The sequence below is a fragment of the Quercus robur genome, chromosome 4 (genome assembly GCF_932294415.1).
Source record: "Quercus robur chromosome 4, dhQueRobu3.1, whole genome shotgun sequence".
Taxonomy (NCBI): Eukaryota; Viridiplantae; Streptophyta; class Magnoliopsida; order Fagales; family Fagaceae; genus Quercus; species Quercus robur.
In genome coordinates this window covers 30,412,468-30,436,944 of record NC_065537.1, presented here as the reverse complement: position 1 = coordinate 30,436,944, position 24,477 = coordinate 30,412,468, and the positions used below count along the sequence as shown (strand labels likewise).

Genomic DNA, 24,477 nt, shown 5'->3' with positions numbered 1-24,477 from the left:
GAATGTGATGTGACCAACCCTATACACACATTTGCTTTTCTCTCTCTTTCTCTCTCTCTCAATTAGTATATACTAGCTTTTTAACCCGCACTATGTGCAGGAACCTTTTTATTTACATTTATTAGAAATAATTTTTTTTAATAATATTTAAATACATTTTTACCATGTACTAAACACCCAACACGTATCTCCATTTACAAATCTATTTACAAACACCATAGGCAGATACCAAAAACTAATTTAACCCAAATCTAATACAAAATACTCAAAACAAAATTTATTTTAAACCCAATACCATAATTAAAACCAAATCTAACTCAAATATCTAAATTTAAAACAATCCAACCAAGTGCATTTGAAGATGCTGATTCAGCATCAGCTAACTTTTTTTTCTTTTAAATTCCAATGTGCCTTTACATTGCTTTTTGTGTGGTTATGTGCTCAATGCTCATTTCATATCTCAATTGTTCTTTTTGTTCTTGCTCCTTTCCAATCGACCAAATATCGTTTCCTTTTCATATTTTCCGCCTATCATGTCCCTTTTGTGAGGAATAAATATAGACCTTTGTAGATTCTGTTCAACCCCAACATTTATATACTACAAAAGTAAATGTATCATAAATGCATATAAACCACAAAGTTTGATCATAATCTACAGTAAACAGTACAGTTGTAACAGCAAGGCAGAATATGAAATTGCAAAAAGTGTACACGTATCTCCTTGCAATCAAAATCTATTGCAAGTTGGACTACAAATTTGGTTATACAGAACAAAGTAAGTTTTCTTATACATTCACAAACTTATATGCCTCTAATTCAAGGAAAAAATTCAAGTAATTAAAACATAATTAAAAAAAATATATAACAATAAAGAAATGTTAGATCCAAATGGAAGTTTCCATACCAAAAAAAAAAAAAACCTTAAGTAATACATGAATATTACAGAAGTTCAAAGTCCTATAAAAGCTCAAATCTCTTAAAACATTACACCAATATAAGAAATTTGAGTGGTTTATTCTATCTAGGCACAAAGTTAAAAGTAACCTCGAACTTTTTATAGCTTATCCAAACCTTCAAATGCTTTAATATGTCTATAAGTCTCTCATCAAGCTCTCTGATCCGTTCAACCTCACCCTTTGATATTTCAAAATTAATATTTGCCTATCATTAAAAAAATAAATGCATTATTACCTACCAATTTTCTCAAAAGTAACATACTCAACATGCTTTAAAAAAAATGCTAAAGCTTTATTACAATCTAGTCAAATTGTAATATTAATAACCAAAAAAATGGTCATTGCATCTACAAAATTTTGATATATCAAGTGAAAAAATAAATCAAACAATAAGACAACCCCTATAGAGGGCACATAAATAAATGAAAGAAGGAATATATTATGTGCATTTTGGGTACTTATTTTTTATATATAGTGAAATTTGTAAGAGATGAGAGTAAGATAAAAGAATATGTGTTGATGAGAAAAGGAGGATCAGAAAACCAAAATATCAAACTGTGGTCTGTAATCAATCATAGAAACATATATTGGAGTATAAAATCTAATCTTATTAGAAGATAAGTTTAATTCACTTATGCAAACCTGTATGCAAAAACCAAGTCCAAGTTCAATACCACTGCCACTACCAAATCAGTAAAAATCTCCAATGTAAGATCACATTCACAGACCCACAATTTTTTTACGAATATACTTTCAAAAACACTGAGCCACCTCTAAATCAAACCCAAATTCATTGAACTAACAATTCATTCTCAATGACAAATTAAAAAATTTGTAGAAAAAATACAAACTCTAATCTCAATGCACAAAGCCACCAAGAAATAAATCATAAACAAACCAAACCTACTTATCAGTTTCCCCTGACTTTCAAATACATAATCTTAAAGGCCATTGTAATTCAATTTTATAGAGAACAATATAGAAGGGTTCCAACTTGGGAGCCCTATAAGAATTAGAGTCTAAAAGTTCATTTTAAGATTAAGTTTCATATTCTTCCAAGAAGAGAAAAAATGATTATGAGGAGATAGAAATAGGGATTTACCACCAAACTTTCTATGGATTACAGGGCCAAACTGTCATGGATTTCAATAATAAATTTTCCTATTTTATCTACAAAGCAACTATATTGGAATTTCTGGAATTCTCATTTAACTTCATCCAGCAGAGATGCTATGGTTGAAAAACATACACAAACACAGATATTAACCCAACACACACACAATGTTGCAACTCTATCACCCAAAACAAATCAAGAATTGAAGTGAAAAGAACCAAAATACTCATCTAATCTTCTTCTCCAGGGTAATATAACCTTGGATTGTACAACATTTTTATTAAATTTCAATTTCAAGGAGATGGAGAGTCATTGTTGCATCAACAAAAACCTAAAGAAACAAATTTTTAGAATTAAGATACAGAAGAAAACAAATAAGGTAGAGACAGAAAGCATAATATCATAACCTAAAGATTACCTTTTAGATCACGTTCTCTCTTATTTCTTTGCTTTTGCCCTCTCCAAACCTAAATCATATATAACCCCAAATTTCAAAAAATCAAATCAAAACCTAATGTTACCCAAGAACCTAAATGAAAATCAATCCAACCAAATTTCTCAAAACTAATTCATATTTCATACCCATACCTAGATCTAAGAAAGAATGAAAAAGAGAAAAACTTACCGGTGGTAGTTCTCTCAATGTCTGTCTCCTTCTCATCTCTGTATCGCAAGGTTTATTTTTTCCTTCTGGATCGCAAGCATCGATGTTAAGAAAATTGAAAAGGAAGTGAAAAGAAAGTATCAGAATAGGAGAAACGGAAGGCGCCCTTACGATGATGGCAGAAGATCTGGGTGGCACCCTTCTCTCTATCTCTGCCTCTCTATTTCTCTACCTCTCCATTTCTCTGTCTCCCTTTTCACTTGATCTCTCTTTCTCCTTTCTCCGTGTAGTAATTTTTTTTTTTTTTTCTTAAGCGGTTAGTTTCCTTTTTATACTGCTCCAAATAGTGTTTTAACGTAATGAAACATTATAATTTATCGCATTTAAATGGTGTTTGTAGCGTTACCAAACAATGTAATTTATCGCTTTTTAACTTAAATGTGGCTGAATTTTAGATAGCCACTTTTCCTACATGGCAACACCTCCTTAATTGTATAAATCAACTTTCTCTCAGCTTCTGCTATTGCTATTATATATAGCTAACCTATAGGCCATGCAATGCACGGGATTTTTTTTTCCTACTAAAATCAATTTCACACCATCCTCATGGTCATCGTCAAATCAACATGGTAATACAAGATAAAAAATGGGATATTTGATGGTTTTTATCTTTGCTTCTTTTTTTTCCCCCTAAAAGGGAAAACATATATTGTATTGCAAATAAAATTAAACAATTACATCTAGGATAGGTTATTGTTGGACAAAAAATGGAGCTTTTTCCATCCTCTTGTAGTGGTTGCCAGTGCACTGTAGGCTGTAGCTCAATGTTTTGCACTATTCGACTTGAAAACAATTGAAATCAATAATTAATTCAATTTCTCAATGAATTTGTTTGACTACCAAATATATATTCAGCTATTTATAATAAAACCTTGAACTAAAACTAAACAACATGAAATTACATTAAAAAAAAAGGTAGATTTCTGAATCCAAAATCTTCTCAACTACCTTATCACCTATGAATCATCTCACCTCTCCGTCCCAAATTATGATGCATTTAAAACTTCTCCTAGAGTCCTAATATTCATAATTAGGAATACTAAATAGAAAAACATATGCAAAATTCGGCCTAATACAACCATTTAGCCCACTTAATTAAGACATTCATCCAATTTTGAGAATCCCCAGAACAGGTTATTACCAAACACCAAACCCATGAATTTTCATGTTTTTTCTTCACTTCTCACCATACACGCATCATTCACAGCACACAGGCTTTAGAACATTCACCCTTTCACTTCAAAAAGCAATATTTATCCAACATCTATATTTTTAAGGTAAATAATAAGAAATCTTATATAATTTTTTATTCTATTTCATTAATTAATTTTCCAGAGTTGTAGCAAATCTATTTGTTTGGTGAATTATTACTATAACTAATTATAAATCAATCTTAAAAACAAAATCTTTATGGACTTTAAACAAATATCACAAAACATTTTCCTATCCCTCAACATATACCCTTAATTTCATTAGCCAATCAGCCATGAAAATAAAATTATGTAAACACAAAATCAACTAAAATATTAACAAAAATAATTAGTTTAAAAGGAAAACAAAAAATCAAATTCAAATGAAGCATTTACAATGTTTTCTTTATTTATCAAATATGACCACCCTCATTCTCTGACATTACAACATCATTGAAAGATTATCTAGATTAAAACAAATCATATATAGACGTGTGTGTAGCAACAGTAAATAAATAAAATAAAAAAATAAAATAAAATAAAATATAAAAAAAAAAAAAAAACAGAAAACAAAACAAAAGTCATAGTTTGTTCCAAAGCAATTTTGGCATTATCCATAATTTTTCCCTTAAAGGAGATGGGACAATCCGATTTGTGAAAGACACATCAAACATGTTTTTATGTTTTTAAAAATGCAGAGAGTACATTTGATCAAGTAATTTTGGAAACTGCATCAAAGTGAACACTACAAATGAGAAATAATATAGGCTCAGATGATGCATGTGATGTCTTAAAACTCGGAATTCAAATACCATGAATGAAAAATGAAATGGTTATAGTGTGGAATTATGGCCATTAGATAAACTCAAATAGACAGTTGGTTATCATGTAGTTTAATCCATTGATATCTCTTATGACTATGTTAACATCATAGCGCACCACTACTACTACCGTGAAACCTTGTCATTTCTAAGCCTAAGAGAATGCATCAATTCATTTTTCTAAAACACATTAAAACACAAATGTACAATCTGCAAACTTCCCCAATAATGGCAAATTTAAAGGCTGTCTCTAAGAGAATACATCAATCTCAAATCAATATTTTTTTTTCAAACACATTAAAAGTTAAAACACATACTTGTACAATCAGCAAAATTCCAGATTTAAGTTTAAGTGTTAACATGTTCAGGCTTAAATATTTGTCTAATTTCACCTATTTGAGGGCTAAATCTGATCCAATAAAAAAGTTGTTTACAAATTGTCAAAAATTTACACATAAGATCATTATAAATATGAAAAATATAAATATTAAGAACTAATATATTACGGTAATCACAATGTGCTCTTATATTTGGCTTAAGTTGCTCTTATATTGCTCATAACGTGCTCTTATAGAATAGTGCTTGAGACCCAACAATTAAATTGCAGCAGATTGAAGGTAAGACCAAAATTAGACTATATTAAATGAATTAAATTACCTGGGTTGCAAACTCTTATTGACTTTGCCATAACCAGCCATCAAGTTGGGTATTCTAATACCAAACGGAACAATTAATAAATAAGCAAATTTCAAGCATAGAGAAATTGATTTTGAAACGTAATCATATTTATTAAACAAACTTAAATGTGGAGATAAAAAAGACCCAAAAAAATATCAAAGCCTGATCCAAATCAAAACCAATCCAAACAAAATATCTAAACCTAATCATATTTAACAAACAAACTTAAATGCAAAGATAAAAACTCACCAGTAGTGGTTCCAGCCTCTCTCTATCTTCCCCTACGTGAGACCTTTATTTTTTCATTCTCCTCCAAACGTTAGAAAAAAAATGGCAGAGTTTTTTTTTTTAACAAACAAATTTTCACTCAGAAGGAGAAGAAGATTAAGAAATAAAATCCAAAGCACTACAACTGAAAGGGAAAACAAAAGAAATCAGTTTTACCGTTTTACCGGTAGTGGTTTCGCTGGCTGAAGTGTGGCGGCAGGCTAGTGAAGGCAGGCTTCTGTTCTTTCTCTTCAAGCGTCGCAGGATTTCTTTTCGCAGAGGAAAAAGAGCATAAAAGAAAAAGGGAAAAATTGAAGAGAAGAAACAATATATAAGAAGGCAGATAGAGCGGTTACATACTGAACCGGTGTGGGTTTTTAAAAGTTAAAAGTAAATTTTTGGTGAACATGTGTGAAGATGAGAATGAAATCAAATTTAACCCAAACATCTAAATTGATATCAATCCAACCAAATATAAGTAGAGAAATGCTATATCTACAACATTTCTACAACATTTTTACAACAAATCCTAAGTGGTAAGTTGTTACTGGTTGTTTTTGTTGGGGTAAAAAAGTAATCTTAGTGTTAGTTTTAAATTTGAACCAATAACAACTAACCACCTATGATTTGTTGTAAAAATGTTGTAAAAATGTTGTAGACGTAGCATCTCTCATATAAGTATATAGCCAAATCCATATATTTTAACAATAAAAAAAAAAAAAAAAATTACCGTGGGGTCACAGGAGTCTGACGGTTCTCCCTCTTACGAACTCTGTCTCTGTTCCTCTCTACCTCTGAATTTCAAGGGTTGGTCTTTTTTTTTTTAATAATGAAAAATATTAAACGGTGTTTTAAAGTTGTGAAACAGTATAATTTATCTAATAACCCTTCCTCTTCTCTAATGACCCAGTTAGCAAGCCAAAAAATAAAAAAATTCAAAACAAAACAACATATGAAACTGAAATTCATGAAAGCAAAGGAACAAAACCTAGAAACTGAAAATTCCTAATAACAATTCAATTAGTATTTGATCTTCTAGGTTGTTTCCCTGATTTCAACGAAATCCCTAAATTGACAGCATACATAATTGAAGACAATAGGGTAAGATATTAGTTGAAAATTACCGAGAAAGAATGGTCTGATATCGAGAGTTCCTGGGAAAGGCTTTTTTCGTGCTTATGCTGAAGGCCGCTTCATCTTCCTTCCTCCTTTTTCTCTGTTTCTTTCTCCGTGTCCCAGGCCTCATCGCCTCTCTCTCTCTCTCTCTCTCTCACTCTGTGTGCGTAGTATTTTAAACGGCTAATTTTTTTTTAATTTATAGGGAGGCTTATAAACGGTGATGCAGCACTGTCAAACGGTGTTAAACTTGTAAAACAAAATCGCAACCAATCCAAACAAAATATCAAAACCTAATATATATATATATATATCATATCATCATATTATATATAATAAAAGTTGGGCTTAGACACCATGATTGCATCATATGACTTCATTAAATTACAAAAATTTTATTAAATTTTTAGATTTTTAAAGAACTAAAAAGAAATAGTATACAAACAGGACTCTAATTCATTCTTATCATTACGTAAAATTAGATTAACTTTATTTTTTTATTTGTTAGGATATATTTCTCAAATTAAGGGATAACATTTTTCTTTTTGTTAAATTTGTCATTTTTCATTTTTGCAGGTTGTCTTTCATCATACTTAAATAAAAGTTGGGTTTAGACGTTGTGGTTGAGCCACGTGATTTCACCAAATTGTAGAAATTTTATTAAATTTTTAGATTTTTAAAGAACTAAAAATGAATGGTATATTACCAGGACTCTAATTTATTCTTATCATTAACTAAAATTAGATTACCATTATTTTTTTATTTGTTAGGATATATTTCTTAAATTAAGGGATAATATTTAACATACAAAAATTTAATTTAAATAATATTTATCATCTAATTAACATTTTTTTTTATTTGTTAGGATATATTTCTTAAATTAGGGGATAATATTTAACATACAAAAATTTAATTTAGATAATATTTATCATCTAAATTTTCAAAATTTTAATATTAATAAATTAATATTATTTTATCAGAATATCAAGCTACAAAACTTGATTATTAAGGGATAAGTACAATCCAAATTCTTCAAAAGGTGATTAATATAAATCTATCCCAAGAAACAGTATATATCTCCAATAATTTGATGATCTCTATTTATTCCAAAAAACAGCATATATCTCCATTAATTTGATAATTTCTACGTGTATATATATATATATATATATATATATATATATATATATCAAAATCCCTTATAGCTATCAACCACGTTCTCTTTCTCTCAATCAACTCTTTTTTTCTTTTTCTTTTTTCATTCTATTCATATGACCTTTTTTTAATTCTAATTTTTATGGGATAAAAACAAACACATTGATTAGATATCTCTAATTTCAATAAGATTTAAATGAATTATATTTCAAATGGAACTCTACCAATATATATAACCCTATATATCCTTTTTTGAGTGAAGCTTATTTCAATATGTGAATGCTTAAATCCCATGACAATGCAAGTATACATTCTTTCTTCTTTTATTATTATTATTTTCATTTTTTTTTTAATTTTCTTTAGTGTTATTATTGGTTTTTTGTCTTCATGTGATTTTAATTAATGAATTCAAAGCATTTGAAAACATTGTCAAGTTTCTAAAGGCTCCTTCTTTGTTTTTGTATTTTGTTTTTATTAAATTGATTAGGTTTTGTGTATTGGTTGCCTTTTGTTTAAACTAAATTTCTTAGCTTTGATCTAATTTATATGCTTAGGGTTAGAGTCTTACAATTAATGATTAAATATGGTTAGAATTAATAGATTAATTTTAACAATTTTCTTATTTGATTTTTATGTTACATCAAATTATCAAGATGTTCTACACGTGTATTCTTGAGTTATCAACTTTAATTTTAATTTATAACATTATCAAGATTATAGTAATTTTAGATTTATCAACTATTTAGTACATTTTTTTTAAATAATTATCAATTTAAAATTTAATTTGGAATTATTAATTTAATTTAGTTTTAGGAAGAAATCTTACCCTTTATTTTAGTGAGATAATTATTTACACTTGATAATTTTTTTCTTTTATCTTTATTGAATCTATTAAAATATATAATTATTTATACATTTATTTATAAGCTTTTTCATAAAACCGTGCAACGCATGGGCCTATAACTAGTATATATAAAACCGAAACTTTTGAAACTTCCACAATTTTCCAAGTCAGCACACATTAAAAAAAATAATAATAAATAATAAAACAAAAAAAAAAAACCAAAACCAACCCGACTGCCTTCTCGTATGACGCTTTCCCTTTCACGAGTACTCTGCCATTACCTTCCTCCCAGCTCCTCTCGCCTATTCTCTGCCTTTTCCTTTCCATGGCAAGACCCAACAGACCGATCCTCTGCCTCTTCCTTTCCACGGCAAGACCCAACGACACCTTCTTCAGAGCACTTATCCACCGATTTGCCACAAACGATCCTCTGCCTCTCCGTTTCCACGGCAAGACCCAACAGCCCGATTCTCTGCCTCTTCCTTTCCACGGCAACACCCAACAGGCCGATTCTCTGCCATTTCCTTTCCACGGCAAGACCCAACAGACCGATCCTCTGCCTCTTCCTTTCCATGGCAAGACCCAACGACACCTTCTTCAGAGAACCGATCCACCGATTTGCCACAAACGATCCTCTGCCTCTCCCTTTCCACGGCAAGACCCAACAACCCGATACCGATCCGACCCAACAGACCGATCCTTTGCCTCTTCCTTTCCACGGCAAGCCCATGGCCACAGATCCCACCATACCCATATCCACTTCGCTCAGTTTCTCGGTCGGCAATGGAACCGACCCAGCCCATCGAGACCGCAATGCAACCGACCTAGCCCATCGAGACCGACCCAAAGGTATTATCTTATAAACCTATAATATATATATATATATATATTTTTTTTTTTTTTCTGAATCCGAACTCTATATAGATTAGGACTCTATAACTATATATATAAACCTTTCACGATGCTTTTTTTTTTCACGGCTATTCAATTTCTAGGTTTATTGCTTTTGCCTTTCTCTTCATTCTTTTCCTCCATTCGAATCAGAGTTAAAGGTATGGTTTGTGGAAACTGAGCTACTATTTTAGTGTGGATTTCTTAACTTTTTTTTTTTTAATTTTAGTTATATGTTTATGTTTCTGTATGGAAACTGAGTTATTGGTCAATTTGAATTGTTTTTTTGTGGAAACTGAGCTACTATTTCAGTGCGGATTTCTTAACTTTTTTTTTTTTTAATTTTAGTTATATGTTTATGTTTTTGTATGGAAACTGAGCTATTGGTCAATTTGAATTGTTTTTTTGTGGAAACTGAGCTACTATTTTAGTGTGGATTTCTTAATTTTTTTTTTGAATTTTAGTTATATGTTTTTGCATGGAAACTGAGCTATTGGTCAATTTGAATTGTTTTTGTGTTTTTTGAATTTTAGTTATATGTTTTTGTGTGTGGAAACTGAGCTATTGGTTTGAATTTGTTTAATGGAAACTGAGCGAGGTGGAGTTATCAGCTTGCTTCCTGATAATCTTAGCGAAATTGGTGTGGAGTACATTGAGGTTAGTTATTCATTACATTGTTCATACTGAATTATATGTCCTTTTTCTTTACATTGTGTTTAAATTTGCTTTTATACTTGGAGTTTTAATATCATAGTGTTTTTTTTATCAATTTATAAGTGTGAGAAAGTTTAAATTACTATCTGGGTTTTCATTTTTGGGAAAGCCTATATTTGATCATGGGAATCAAATGTGTAGATTGTGGACCTGGAATTAGTCATTGGGTTGTGATCAATGGGGAGGTCACCTACTTCTGTGTTTTAGTTACTTTGGTCCTGTACATCTACTTCTCTATTTGGTAACCAAATTTGGTTCTATTTGTGGAGCTAAATTTCAGTTTCAATTTCTGTAGGTTCAGTACCCTTTCTCTAACATGACAGTTTTGATTGAATCCGTAGCTTAGACCTTGAGTTTAACTCAAACTAGGCTTTATGAAATTTGTAATTTTAAATGGAAGACTAAGAATATAGTGACATACTCTCTCTGTGTTTATTTCTGAATTTTTTTTCCAAATGCTTGATCCAAATGCTCAATTTTGTGCCTGAATCTGTACAGGTTGAAAAAAAAAAATCAAGTTCTTTTATAACATATGTGTATGTACACATGCATAATCTGTCTGATTGACCCAAGTTTTTCCAAACTTTTCTGTTTTGGTATGTATAAGTGTTATGGTATTCTTATTCTTATTCAAAATTTATGTTCATTGAGGATTCATAGCTGAACTCAAAATTTTGGGAGTAAGGCTTGCTTTTTGTTGTAGTTTTATTGTTCATTGCCTTCAAATGTTATAGTTACTGCCAAATTTGCATCCAATTGTATACAGAAATTTCCTTGGCATCTAATCTTGGAAGATCTTTTACTTACTGAATTTGTTGAAGACTAAATAGGGCAAGTGGCCCATATCTCATTAAGATTTCTTCTAGATAAAGTTTAAATAACACACAACCAAGTTAGCACTTAGCAAAATAGTTCTTTGAAAGTAGTGTAACTTCATCTACCTATGAATTATGTTGAGTTTGAAACCTAAGGATTAACATATTGCACTTTAACCACATGAGGTTTATTTTTATTTGCATTTGATATATAAATATATTGTATTCAGATTATAATAAAGTTGCTATTTTGTTTAATGGCATTCTTTTATTTAAACAATTTGGGCTGCAAAATTTTTGAGGTGGGTAAAGTGTAACCTTTCAAACCACAATTTGGCAAATCAAACTCATCACAAACCATATGTGATGTTGTTTAGTCATTTTATCTTCAATCATAATTGCAAATTGTTCATGAAATCCTTGATTTGAAAGGAATTGTCTTAGAGTGGTTTGTAAGTATATTTTAATACAGTAGAAACATAAAGTCAAATTTCCATTTTAAATGTTGGGTATGATTAGGCGAACATTGAAGCTTACCCATCACATGATTTGGCGAACATCAATCATTCATTAGAACGTAAAAGGAAGTTAGAGGATTTGTAATATAAATGCACAGACCCATAAGATAGTTGGAGAGGATTGCATAATCTGATGATGGTGGTGGCAACAATGTTCCTCATCAAGTAGTTTTTCATCTTATTATTGGAATTTTTTATTGAAAGCATCGTTTGTTTGTTTGTTTGTTTTTTTTTTTTTTGGTTGCTTTAGTTTCAAAATTTCAATTGATGGTTTCAATGTTTTATATACTTCTATGGTTTGAAGAATACTTCTTTAATGATTATAGAAAAAAGAAAAAAGAAAGATTAGTGGTGCACCATAAGGATTGGTATATGGTTGCTGTTTTAAATCATTTTTTTTTTTTTTTTTTTTTTTTGGCACTGTACTATTTGTCTTCTATTAATGAGTTTTAATATGATGTATATATGGTTGCTATTAATTATGGTCTTTCAATATGGTGCAATGGATTTTTTCTTCTCATCAAGTAGTTTTTTCATCTTATTATTGGAATTTTTTATTGAAAGCATCGTTTGTTTGTTTTTTTTTTTTTTTTTTTTTTTTTTTTTGGCTTTAGTTTCAAAATTTCAATTGATGGTTTCAATGTTTTATGTACTTCTATGGTTTGAAGAATACTTCTTTAATGATTATAAAAAAAAGAAAAAAGAAAGATTAGTGGTGCACCATAAGGATTGGTATATGGTTGCTATTTTAAATCATTTTTTTTTTTTTTTTTTTGCACTATTCTATTTGTCTTCTATTAATGAGTTTTAATATGCTGTATATATGGTTGCTATTAATTATGGTCTTTCAATATGGTGCAATGGATTTTTTCTTCTTTTCATTTTGCGTTTGTGATGAAAAAGTTGCTATATATGTCTACAGTGTAATGGGGTGGTAGAATACTGCTTATTGTATTAATTTGTGTATGTGTGTGGTGAGAGTTTTTTTTTTTTTTTTTTTTTTTTTCTCTTTTCTTTTTGTGTTTGTGATGAAGAAGAACCAGACATTCATGATCCAATGTTCTATTTTCATTTTACTTTTAAATCTATAATAGTCTCAAGTCAAAGTTTCTTTATTGTCTATTTTTAACCTCTTAGACTTTGTCCTTTGTTATTCTTTTAAGCATAAAAATACACCGGTATAGCAATTGATCTTTTTTTGTGCAACTCCCAAAAAAAAAAAAAAAAAAAAAAAAAAAAAAACCAAGTAGTACCAAATACCAATCCTTATTTTTTTAATAAAAAAAAAATCAAATAGTATCATTGTGTGTGTGAAGAGTTTTTTTTTTTTTTTTTTGGTTGGCTGTATATATGTGTACATAATAATGATGTTTGTTGGCTGTACATATGTTTTTGTTATTGGCTTCTCACAAGAGTTTAATAGAACTCCTAAATAGTGTTCATATGGTTGCTGTTTTAAATCTGCTTTTATCATTGTCTTCTATTGGTTTTGCAGGTAGGGATTTAGCATTTTGACATCTGGCTTATTTGGTAATACAACTACAAGACGAGGAAAGTCAGGTATTTACCAGTCTTTCCTTTATTCTGTACTGTTTATTGCATATTTATTGGTAATATGTTTGTAGAGAGAATTTGAAATTGAAATATGATCTTATTTTATACAAATTGTAATACAATTTGTATTTTATCAAATAATCATACCTTTATGTTTTTTTAATTCTGAAGTTAGTATGTGAATGTTATATGTTTCTTCAATTTTTCCCCTTTCTATAACATCTACCTGTTAATTTGTAATATATGTTTTTGCTATATAGTTATATTTATGAATAAAAATTTTGTGAATGCTTTGCTTTTAGTTTATTCCCCAAGCATGGAGTCTACTTTCTATGCAAGATTGAGACAAAGATTAATTTTATCTGAAAAGAGAAATAGAAGGGGTACGATATTGACATATTAAAAAAATATTTTTCTTTAAAAAACTCATAATTAGTATGTAACCTAATAATTAGTATGTAACCTAGGCCAAACAAGAACAAGAGATGACGGGCCATTTGAAAGGAGTATTCGACGTAGACAATATAACATTAATGATGAAAGCAGAAAACAACGTAAGTGTTACATTTTTTAGTTCTCCCAAAAAAGTTCTAAAATTAGGAAGAAAAAGTGAATTTTTGTTTTTGTTGTCATAGGAAAATTTACAGAACCATTGGATTTAGGACCTCCAACAATAGTATGTGAACATTGTGGAGCTCAACTTTGGTATGAAGAGAGAACTGTAAAGTCAAAAACACCTACAAAACCGAAGTTTAGTTTGTGCTGTTCTGAAGGAAGAGTTGAACTCCCTCTATTGAAAGAACCTCCACCCTTTCTTGGAAACTTACTCAATATTAATAGTGATCAGAGATCAATAAACTTTCAACTAGGGATAAGAATCTACAACTCTCTCTTTGCTTTCACTTCTTTGGGGGGTAATGTTGATAGATCAGTTAATAATGGTTCTGGTCCATATGTGTTTTGTGTAAATGGTCAAACTCATCATAGAATTGGATCACTTCTTCCTGTCCATGGCCAAAAACCTAAGTATGAACAGCTTTATATTTATGAAACTGATAATGAAGTTAAAAATAGAATTGATGTAGTTATACATGAAGATGATAGAAATTATGTGGATCCAGATATTGTTACTGGGTAGATGGAAATGTTAGACCAGTGCAACCAATTGGTTAAATGTTTTAGAATGGTCAGGGACAGATTTGATGAATCAGATATACATAATGTCAGAATTCGTTTAATACGAAGTCGCAATTCTGGTGAAAGGCAATATGACTTACCTGTAACGTCTGAGATAGTTGCTCTTATTGTTGGAGATTTTAATATTGAAAGTTCTGATAGAGATATTATTGTTGAGAATCGAAGTTCAGGATTGCAACGTATAAATGGAACTCATCCAAACTTTATGGCATTGCAATATCCATTACTTTTTCCGTATGGTGAGGATGGGTATATGCTTGGTATACCTTATAGGAATTTGAATGAGAGCAATTTTAGAAAAAGGGAATCAATAACAATGAGAGAATACTATGCTTATAGGCTTCAACAACACTTTCATGAGGGCAAGACATTGTTGCTTGGTAGGAGGCTTTTTCAACAATTTATAATGGATGCATACACTTCTATCGAAGAAGAAAGACTACAATGGGTTAGATTCAATCAAAAAAAAATTGAGGTCAGAGCTGTACTATGGTTTGAAAGATGCCGTTCTTCGTGGAGATACAAATCCCATTACTGTAGGCAAACGAATAGTCCTACCATCCTCATTTACTGGAAGTCCAAGGTACATGGTTCAAAATTATCAAGATGCAATGGCGATATGTAGATGGGAAGGTTACCCAGATTTATTTCTTACATTTACTTGCAATCCAAAATGGCCAGAAATCAATCATTCCTTAGAATTTATAGAAGGCCTGAAATATGAGGATCGGCCAGATATTGTAGCAAGGGTTTTTAAGATAAAATTAGATGAACTATTACATGATTTGAGGCATAAATCTCATTTTGGAAGAGTTATTGCTATTGTGTATACAATTGAATTCCAAAAAAGAGGACTCCCACATGCACATATTCTTCTATTCTTGGATCCAAAGGATAAGTGTCCAAGTCCAACAGACATCGATGGTATCATTATGGCTGAGATACCAAATCCAGATAAGGATCCTGTTGCTAATGAAGTTGTAAAACAATTTATGATGCATGGGCCATGTGGATCTGCAAATCCGAAATCACCGTGCATGATGAATGGTAAATGTACAAAAAATTTTCCGAAAAGATTTTATGAAGAAACAACAATTGATGAAGAAGGCTTTCCAGTATATAGAAGGAGAAATGATAGAAAAACAATAGAGAAGAACATAATTCTTTTGGATAACCGATATGTTGTACCTTATAATGTAGATCTTTTGGTGAAGTACCAATCCCATTTGAATGTAGAATGGTGTAATAGATCTCGATCGATCAAATATTTGTTTAAATATATAAACAAGGGATCAGATAGAGCAACAGTTGTTGTAGAAGAGAATTTGCCAAATATTGGGAGTGATGGACAAGAGACTGACATTGTTGTTGATGAGACAAAAGCATACTTGGATTGTAGATATATTTCAGCTTCTGAATCATGTTGGAGAATATTTGAATTTCCAATTAAGTTTCGATATCCACCTGTTGAAAGATTAAATTTTCATTTGGAAGACGAACATCCCATCATTTATCCGGAAGATACAAGCTTGGATAATGTTTTAAATATACCTGGTATTGAAGAAACAAAGTTTACAGAATGGATGAAAACAAATGAGGCTTTTGAAGATGCTCGAGAGTTGACTTATGCTGAATTTCCTACAAAATGGGTATGGCATAGTAATGATAAGCAATGGCAAAGAAGGAAATCTAAATATTGTATTGGAAGAGTGTATTACGCACATCCCTCAAGTGGTGAAAGGTTTTATTTGAGAATGTTGCTTAACATTGTCAAAGGTCCAAGAAACTTTAAAGAATTAAGGACTATAAACGATGTTACTTATCCAACTTATAAGGAAGCCTATTATGCACTTGGACTTCTTAATGATGACAAAGAATGGCATGATTCCCAAATTGAAGCTTCGAGTTGGGCCAATGGGCAACAATTGCGTCAACTATTTGTTACAATGCTATTGTTCTGTGAAGTAGTTGATCCATTAAGTCTTTGGGAATCCAACTCGAAACTGATTATAGAAGATATACTAAATAGGCAAAGGCGTATCCTCCAATTCCAAGAACTAATTTCATCAAAATGACCAATTGAGAAATTATGGATTGTATGAAATTGAACAAATCCTCCAACAATATGGAAGATCACTTAGACATTATCCACAAATGCCCCAACCAAATATGGATCTTATTCAGAATGGGAATAGACTTATTCAAGAAGAAATGTTGTATGATGTATCAAGTTTGAAAAGAGAACATGAGATCCTAATTTCTGGCCTAAACAATGAACAGAGAATAATCTACAATTCTATAATGGAAGCTGTTGCTACTGAAAGAGGGGGAATGTTTTTTGTCTATGGACATGGTGGAACGGGTAAAACGTATCTTTATAGAACCATCATGTTTGGTATAAGATCAAAAGGCAAAATTGCTCTTGCTATTGTGTCTTCAGGAATTGCTGCTTTGTTGCTTCCTAGTGGAAGGACTACTCACTCGAGATTTCATATCCCAATTAATGTAAATGATGACTCTACCTGTGACATAAAGCAAAGAACACAAGCAGCAGAACTTCTCTCAAAAACAAGTATTATACTTTGGGTTGAAGCACCGATGGCACATAGTAATTGTTTTGAAACTGTTGACCGCACGTTATGAGATATACTACAAATTAAAGATCCTCAAAATGCTGAAAAACCTTTTGGTGGTAAAGTTGTAGTTCTAGGGGGTGATTTTCAACAAATACTTCCAATTGTGAGAAAGGGAAGACGAGAAGATATAGTCCAATCCTCAATTAGCAAGTCATATCTATGGAATGATTGTAATGTCTTTAAACTCCAAACAAATATGAGGCTTCTACAGAACAGTATGAGTGGAATAGAAACATCATCTATAAAGGACTTTAGTGAGTGGATTCTTAAAATAGGTAATGGTGAATTAGGAGAAGGAGATGGGGATTACAACATTTCAATTCCAAGTGATTTGATTATCCAACCTTCAGAGAATCCAATGCAAAATATTATTGACAACACATATCCAGGTTTGGAAAATAAATACACAGATCCAAGTTACCCACAGGATAGGGCAATTCTTGCCCTTACAAATGAAGTTGTAGAAGAACTAAATGACTATATTGTGTCATCCTTAAATGGAGAAGTTCATGAATATCTAAGTTCAGATTCTATATGCAAGGCTTCTTCAAATGTTCCTGACCAAGATCTCCTATATACTGTTGAATTTTTGAACACGTTTAGATTTCCAGGATTGCCAAACCATAAACTGACATAAAAAATAGGTTTGCCTGTAATGTTGCTTAGAAACTTGAATCAGAATGAAGGTCTTTGTAATGGAACAAGACTCATTATAACAAGATTGGCTACATGGGTTATAGAAGCAGAAATCATAACTGGCACTAATATAGGCAAACGTGTGTTCATTCCAAGAATAACATTATCTCCAAGTGATTCAAAATGGCCATTTGTTTTAAAGAGACAACAATTTCCAATTTCAATGTGCTTTGCAATGACTATAAATAAAAGCCAAGGACAATCATTGAAACATGTTGGAGTGTATTTGTCAAAACCTGTTTTTAGTCATGGGAAATTGTACGCTGCAGTGTCTAGAGTTACAAGTAGAAATGGCCTAAAATTCCTCATCATTAACGATGAGACTGAAAAAAAGTCCAAAACAAAAAATATTGTGTATAAAGAAGTTTTTACCAATCTTTGACTCAAGAAACCAACTAATAAAGGTAACATAATTTTATATATTATTTTTTTTTTCTGTTTATCACCTCCAAATTGATTTAGGCACTTCATATATGCTTATTATTTTGTTAAATTTCATGTCTATAACATAATTGAATACTAGCTAATTACTATTTTCTATCTTTAACAAGCTAATTACTTTTTGGTGTCTTTGTTATATTGCTTTGTTTTTTTTTATTCTATGAAGTATCTAAATGAAAGATAGAATTTTTATAAACTTTCAAATTTATTAATCTATACAGGTAAGGATCCAAGATGATGCAATATTCTCTCCTTAATCAGCTTTGTATAGACAAACACAGAAAATTGGAAAGTCAAGATCAGAATAACAAGGATGTGGAATGCAATCAACTCAAAAAATAATGATATTATTAGTTTAGATATGATTTTAATCGATGAGCAGGTTTGTTTTTCTTCTATAGCTTTTAATATTGTTTGATCATTATATATACCATCAACTCTATCTATATAAAACTGATGCACTTTACTTGCAGAATAATTCAATACTACAATCATTCGAAATAATATTGCTAAAAAGTTCAAGCCTCTTCTGCAAGAAGGAAAATTTTATGAACTCTCTTATTTTCAAGTGGTTGATGGCAATGCATTGTATAGACCAGTAGACAATGACATCAAGATCATGTTCACATTGAAAACTTGCATTAAGGAAATAAAGGAGGTTGATGTTGATATACCGCGTCATAAATTCGAATTTGTTGACTACAATAAAATACATGAACGCGTTAATAAACATGTCCAGCTATCAGGTATCTCTATATATATTATGCGTTATATTAAATTTATTAATAATTATGCATTATATTATTGTTATATATGAAAATAATTTTATCCACATCTTTGTAATGCCTAGATATCATTGCAAATGTGATTGGTGTTGGACCGATTGAGCATCCTTGCATCAAAGGATCAAATGTCTCGATGAGAAACATAAATGTCATGACTATAGAGTATGGCTTTTTTTTTAAAAAAAAAAAAGAAATTATTTTCAATACATGCACTTTTTATTTATTTATTTATTTTTGATAAACCAATACATGCACTTATATTTTAAATGAACTTACACTGTAACATTGGAAATTTTGAATAGAGGAAATGAAATAAAGCTTACACTTTGGGGATCAGTTGCAAATGAAGTTGAGGAGAGCTTCTTTACTGAAAATCTAGGCCCTTTTATCATAATTGCTACATGTTTGACTGTCAAGACTTTTAAAGGCAAGTTCATTTCTCTTTTCTAATTCTCTTTATAACCATCTTCTGAACTACATAAGAAATCATCCAATTGTTTGAAATACAAAGTATTTTGGCTAAATTATTATGTAAGCATTCAATGAATCAAGATAATTATGTCTCTAAATTATTGAGTAGAGAAAAATCATTTCAATGTATAACAATTAAAAAGATATTCATCACTTACTGTTGGGGGATTCATTCCCTCCCTTTACATTTTTCTTTATTGAGAGAGATTTTTTTTTTTTTAATCTGTTTCAACAGCATGGTTTTTGGGGTCCTTTGGTTTTCAAAATGTGACAAACATTTACTCAAGTGTCATTATCTTTAGCATCTATATCTACCATAGCAAAGTTGGATTATTTACCTCTGTATTGTACATGTCTACAAGATACTATACCCTCTAATCTAGACCTCTCACTGTTACAGTAATCATTTCATTGAAACTTCAATGTACTTTTTTTCCTAATGAATCCCTTACATTTCAAGAGAGTATAACTTATCATCAACAAGTGGAACAATAGTTTATATTGATTTGGACATTCCTGAGACTGCTGAATTCAAAGATCAGTAAGTGCTTTGTTTTGGATTCACATTTTTAATATATTTACACTCTCTACAATACTATGTCTAATATCTTTATGTAATATAATAGGCTGGTGGAAAATAACCAACCAATTGTACAAATGCCCAAGCAATTCAAACCACAAGTAACAATTGAAGAAGAGATGAACATCAACAGAAGAACCATAAGTGGAATCAAAAAAGTTATGTGGGACTCTGATAATGAGGTAAGAAAAAAATATACCTTCAACAGTAACATTGTCCTTAACATTGCTTTATGTACTATAGACTTGCTTTTACAAAATTTAACTATAAAATTATAAATTTATTGATATTAAATTCAATTTCTAGGAAACGATCTTTACCTGTCAAGGAAAGATTATAAACATTGACATAAATCATTCTGGTTGGTACTTTATCTCTTGCGAAGTATGTCGTAAAAAGGTAAAGTCAAAAGATGAATTTTTATGGTGCGACAATTGCAACAAAAAGGTATGCTTCCCAATCCAAGGTATGCAAAATGAAAATGTTTACTTTTTATATTAAAATACACAACAAATAATATGATATTAACATTATATATGTCATTTCTTTTATCAGGTATAGAATTCAATTAAAGGTTAAAGATAGCTCAAGAATGGCCACATTCATTTTATTTGATTCAGAAGCAGAAAAATTACTCAACATATAAGCCAAAGACCTTTTGAATAAATCTTTAGAGGTGAGAAAGTCGAAGATAAAATTAGTATTTAATATTTACTAAACTTTACTTCAGTGTACAATTTGAAAAATGTTACTTTCGTTAGGAGCCCAATGAAGTCATCCTTCCTGTGCAAATAGAAAATCTGAAAGGAAAACAATTTGTTTTCCAAATACAACTAAATGACTATAATCTCAACTATGGATAGGAATTCTACACTGTAAGAAACTTTTTGACTCTTTTGAAGAAACTGACAAAGCAATTCAACTTGATAAAATGACAGAAGTAAGTATTCTTTAATTTAGCAAAATTACAAATATGTTATTTAAGATGTATATGCTGTAATACATTCCTTAACCTGTTCTATTGCCAGGTTTACATCAGTGATACTTCAAATGAATGTAGCAACAACTTATCAATTGAAGAAGATGGTGATTGTACAAAATTTCAAAAACTTGATGTTCAAACCAATGTGCAACTCACACCAACATCTGCACTCAAGGAAAACAAAAGGGCATATTTAGGGACAACTACAAAGCAACAAAGGAAGAAGATACAAAAAAACACTTTAAAATTGTCTTTCAATCTCTAAGATTTTCTATGCACAATTTGGTTTTAATGAATTTGTGATTTTGGTACTAAAGACGTATTGGAACAAAGGAAATTTTTTTGCTCTTATTCACAATTTGGTTTTAAATTGAAACAGACAGGAATTAAACTCTTATATTTAGTTATTTGCGGATACAACTTTACTTTAACGTTTTTTAAATATAATGAATGGATTGAATATTTAGTGGAAGACATGAAATAAATGAAATTGAAAAATAAGAATGTGCTACCAGAGAATCGATGTTGAATTCCAATAGCTAATGTCACATCATTTGGAAAAAATTGGTAGCTTTCCCGTGCATCGCACGGGTTAGCGACTAGTCATGATTAATAAACAAACTTAAATCAAAGATAAAAACTCACCGGTAGTGGTTTTGGCCTCTCTCTATCTTCCCCTATGTGAGACTTTTTTTTTTTTTTTTTTCATTCTCCTCCAAACAGTAGAAAAAAAAAAAGGTAGAACAACTGGTTTTGATTGTTTTTTAACGAATCGTAGGGTGTCTTTTGATAGTTGTTCTAAACGGTATATGACGGCGGTGGGATGCTGAAGGAGTGAGAGAACGGCGATGGGCTATGGTTAGGACTGAGAAAGGACCCGACCCACCCGAAAACCTGACCAGACCCGACCTGAATCGACAGGTATTGGACGGGTCTGAGAACATTCCGGTCGGGTTTCGGGTCGTATTTTCGAGTTCAGATCGATGTCGGGTCGGGTGTCGGGTCATATAAGTACACTAGTCTGAACCCGATTTTTTCTTTTGAAAAAAACCCTACTCTGTTGTTGTTCTCTCCGCCTCCCTCAGCTCTTCGCCTCCCTTAGGGCCTCAGTTATCTGTGTAAGTCATCCTTCTTGTTTTGTGTTTGGTTTTAGATTTTGGATAGTGTTGTTGTGTTTGTATGTCTGTGATAGTGTTGTTGTGTTTGTGTGTGTGATAGTCTGAACCCGATTCAATAATGGGTTTATGTACTTATGGATGAGTTCAATTTGAGGGCCTTCAAGTTTCAATTTTTTTTCATATATTCTATCTGGGTTTGTGGCTAAAGCCTTCAAGTTTTTTTTTTTTTTTTTTTTTTGATTTCTGGGTTTACTCTCTCTTCACTCATTATACACAGTATTGGATTTCCTTGTAGTTTTTTGTTCTCTCTTTGAACAAGAACAAAAACCCAGTTGGAGTTTTGTAGTTTCAAACCGCCAGATCTGTTCTACAATGCTAGGTACGTGTAGTTCTTGTTTTCTCTATGCTTTTCATTCCAATGGGTGTTCTAGGTTTTGCTAAAGATAATATTTTTTTATCAGATTGGGTTTTTGGTTGTTGTTATGTGAGATTTGGGAGCTGGGTTTTGTGTAGGAGGTTGTTTGTGATGGTGGGTGTGGAACACCATTTGGATCTGAGAGAGATTTACTGAAAGAGAAAGGGAGAGTAATGGAAGGGAACTTTGTTATGGCTTTTCTTTCACTCTTCTTGATCTTCCCGCTTTCTCCATTATGCTTGATTTCAGCTAACATGGAAGGTTTGTTTTGATATTCATAAACTTGCTCTTATTCTTTTAGTGTTTTTCTTTTGCTTTGATCTTTGTTTCTTAATTTCTGGATATGGGTTTTTTTTTTTTTTTTGGCAAACTAAGAAAAAAAAACTTTTTGTTTTTTGTGTTGGTAGTGGAAATGGGTATGTTTAAGTTAATTGAATTACTTATGTGATTATTGTATTTCTTAATAGTTTCCTTGTCTTTTGTTGATTGGCTACTGTTACTGTGTTTGTATTCAAAGTAATAATTTTGAGTAGATGGGTACTCAGCACAGCTTTTTTATGGTTATGGTCAAGAGTTTGAAAGAATTTCTAAAGACAATTCTTTCTTTTTTGAATGCCCTTATGAGATGCTTCAGATATGGTTCAAGCTCGGTGCTTAGATTAGTGTACATTAAAATAATGAGTGGATGATTTGTGAAAATAACGGCAGTTTTAGAAAATTTGAATAGCTTTTAGTTTACCCTTCTCAAGATGGCCATAAAACCAAGCTATTTGATACAAAAGTATCATTTTTTTTACCACTTTTCCATTCTTTATGATCAACGAGGGATCCGCTAGTTTAAAGGGGTCTGACATACATTTTCTTTACATTCAATATTAATTTCCTTTCAATATCCTCGAATCTGTTATTGAAGTGTCTTACTTTGAGCAACATTTAGCTTTCTTCTGATTTTTTTAGAGATTTATAGGTGTCTCTGGTGATTGGAGTTGAGTATACTTTCTCACTGTATCTTTTCAAGTTCATGATCATTTATTATCAGCACGTAATGGTGTTCACTTACATCTTGAACCAAGTGATGCTTTGCACAGCCTAAGGACCAATTTACAAGATCCTAACAATGTCCTACAGAGTTGGGATCCTCCCCTCGTTAACCCCTGCACATGGTTTCATGTCCTACAGAGTTGGATTTTTTATGCAGTTTGAGGATGACAGTTTGGAGTTTGTAAAGACTGTGAAGCAGTGAAATGTAAAGATTATCTCAGTGAAGTATTGTTTTTCTTGATCTGGTTGGTTGTTTTGATCTTAGTTATGTTGAATGGGATATGAGTATATCGATGTCTGCGGCCATTTATTATTAGGATTTGATGTGAATGATATGGCAAATGTGCAAATTAGCAAGACTAAGCGACACCAAGATTGAACTGCAGCGTTGGATGTGTGGGAAAAACTAGAAGATAGGTTGGAGTTTATGCCAAAAGTTGGAACTTTGATAAAAATAAGTAAGGCATTGTAGTTGACATTGTTTATTTTAGGTGTGTGTGTATAATTGTTAATGTAAGACTTGGTCTTTGTTTTCGTGAATTTTGGTGAACTTCAAGGTTTTTCATTCATAGTAGTTGATACAGAGGATGCATTTTGCAAGAACACTGAATGAAGTGTTATGTGTTAAGTCACACTTCAATTTCCTTGATGGGTAATTGGAGATGGACCATGCAATTTTATTGATATGTAAATTTCCTTTTTTGTTGTTGCCAATTTGCTTTGGACAATACTAATCTTAAAACCTAGGAATGATTTTTTTTTTTTTTTTTTTTTGATGAATGAGCAAATTCATTCAAAAGAAATGACCCACTTTAGGC

The 24,477-nt window shown here is 31.0% G+C and overlaps 3 long non-coding RNA genes across 5 annotated transcripts; 1 reads left to right on the top strand and 2 right to left on the bottom strand.

The window, feature by feature from the left end:
• Positions 1-961: 961 nt before the first annotated feature.
• LOC126721125 (uncharacterized) lies at positions 962-4,348 on the bottom strand. Its single transcript, XR_007653831.1, has 4 exons — positions 2,846-4,348; positions 2,696-2,760; positions 2,489-2,537; positions 962-1,161 (listed from the first exon to the last, which is right to left on the bottom strand). It is a non-coding gene; the product is annotated as an uncharacterized LOC126721125 (long non-coding RNA).
• A 186-nt stretch (positions 4,349-4,534) lies between these two features.
• Positions 4,535-6,964, bottom strand: LOC126721124 (uncharacterized). Of its 2 annotated transcripts, XR_007653830.1 has the most exons (4): positions 6,815-6,964; positions 6,421-6,484; positions 5,673-5,959; positions 4,535-5,456 (listed from the first exon to the last, which is right to left on the bottom strand). It is a non-coding gene; the product is annotated as an uncharacterized LOC126721124 (long non-coding RNA). The 2 variants fall into 2 exon arrangements; XR_007653829.1 differs by having other exon boundaries at positions 4,535-5,959.
• Positions 6,965-22,155: 15,191 nt separating this feature from the next.
• Positions 22,156-22,743, top strand: LOC126724412 (uncharacterized). 2 transcript variants are annotated; one of them, XR_007654969.1, is made up of 3 exons: positions 22,156-22,203; positions 22,499-22,582; positions 22,665-22,743. It is a non-coding gene; the product is annotated as an uncharacterized LOC126724412 (long non-coding RNA). The 2 variants fall into 2 exon arrangements; XR_007654970.1 differs by having other exon boundaries at positions 22,499-22,743.
• Positions 22,744-24,477: the final 1,734 nt, after the last annotated feature.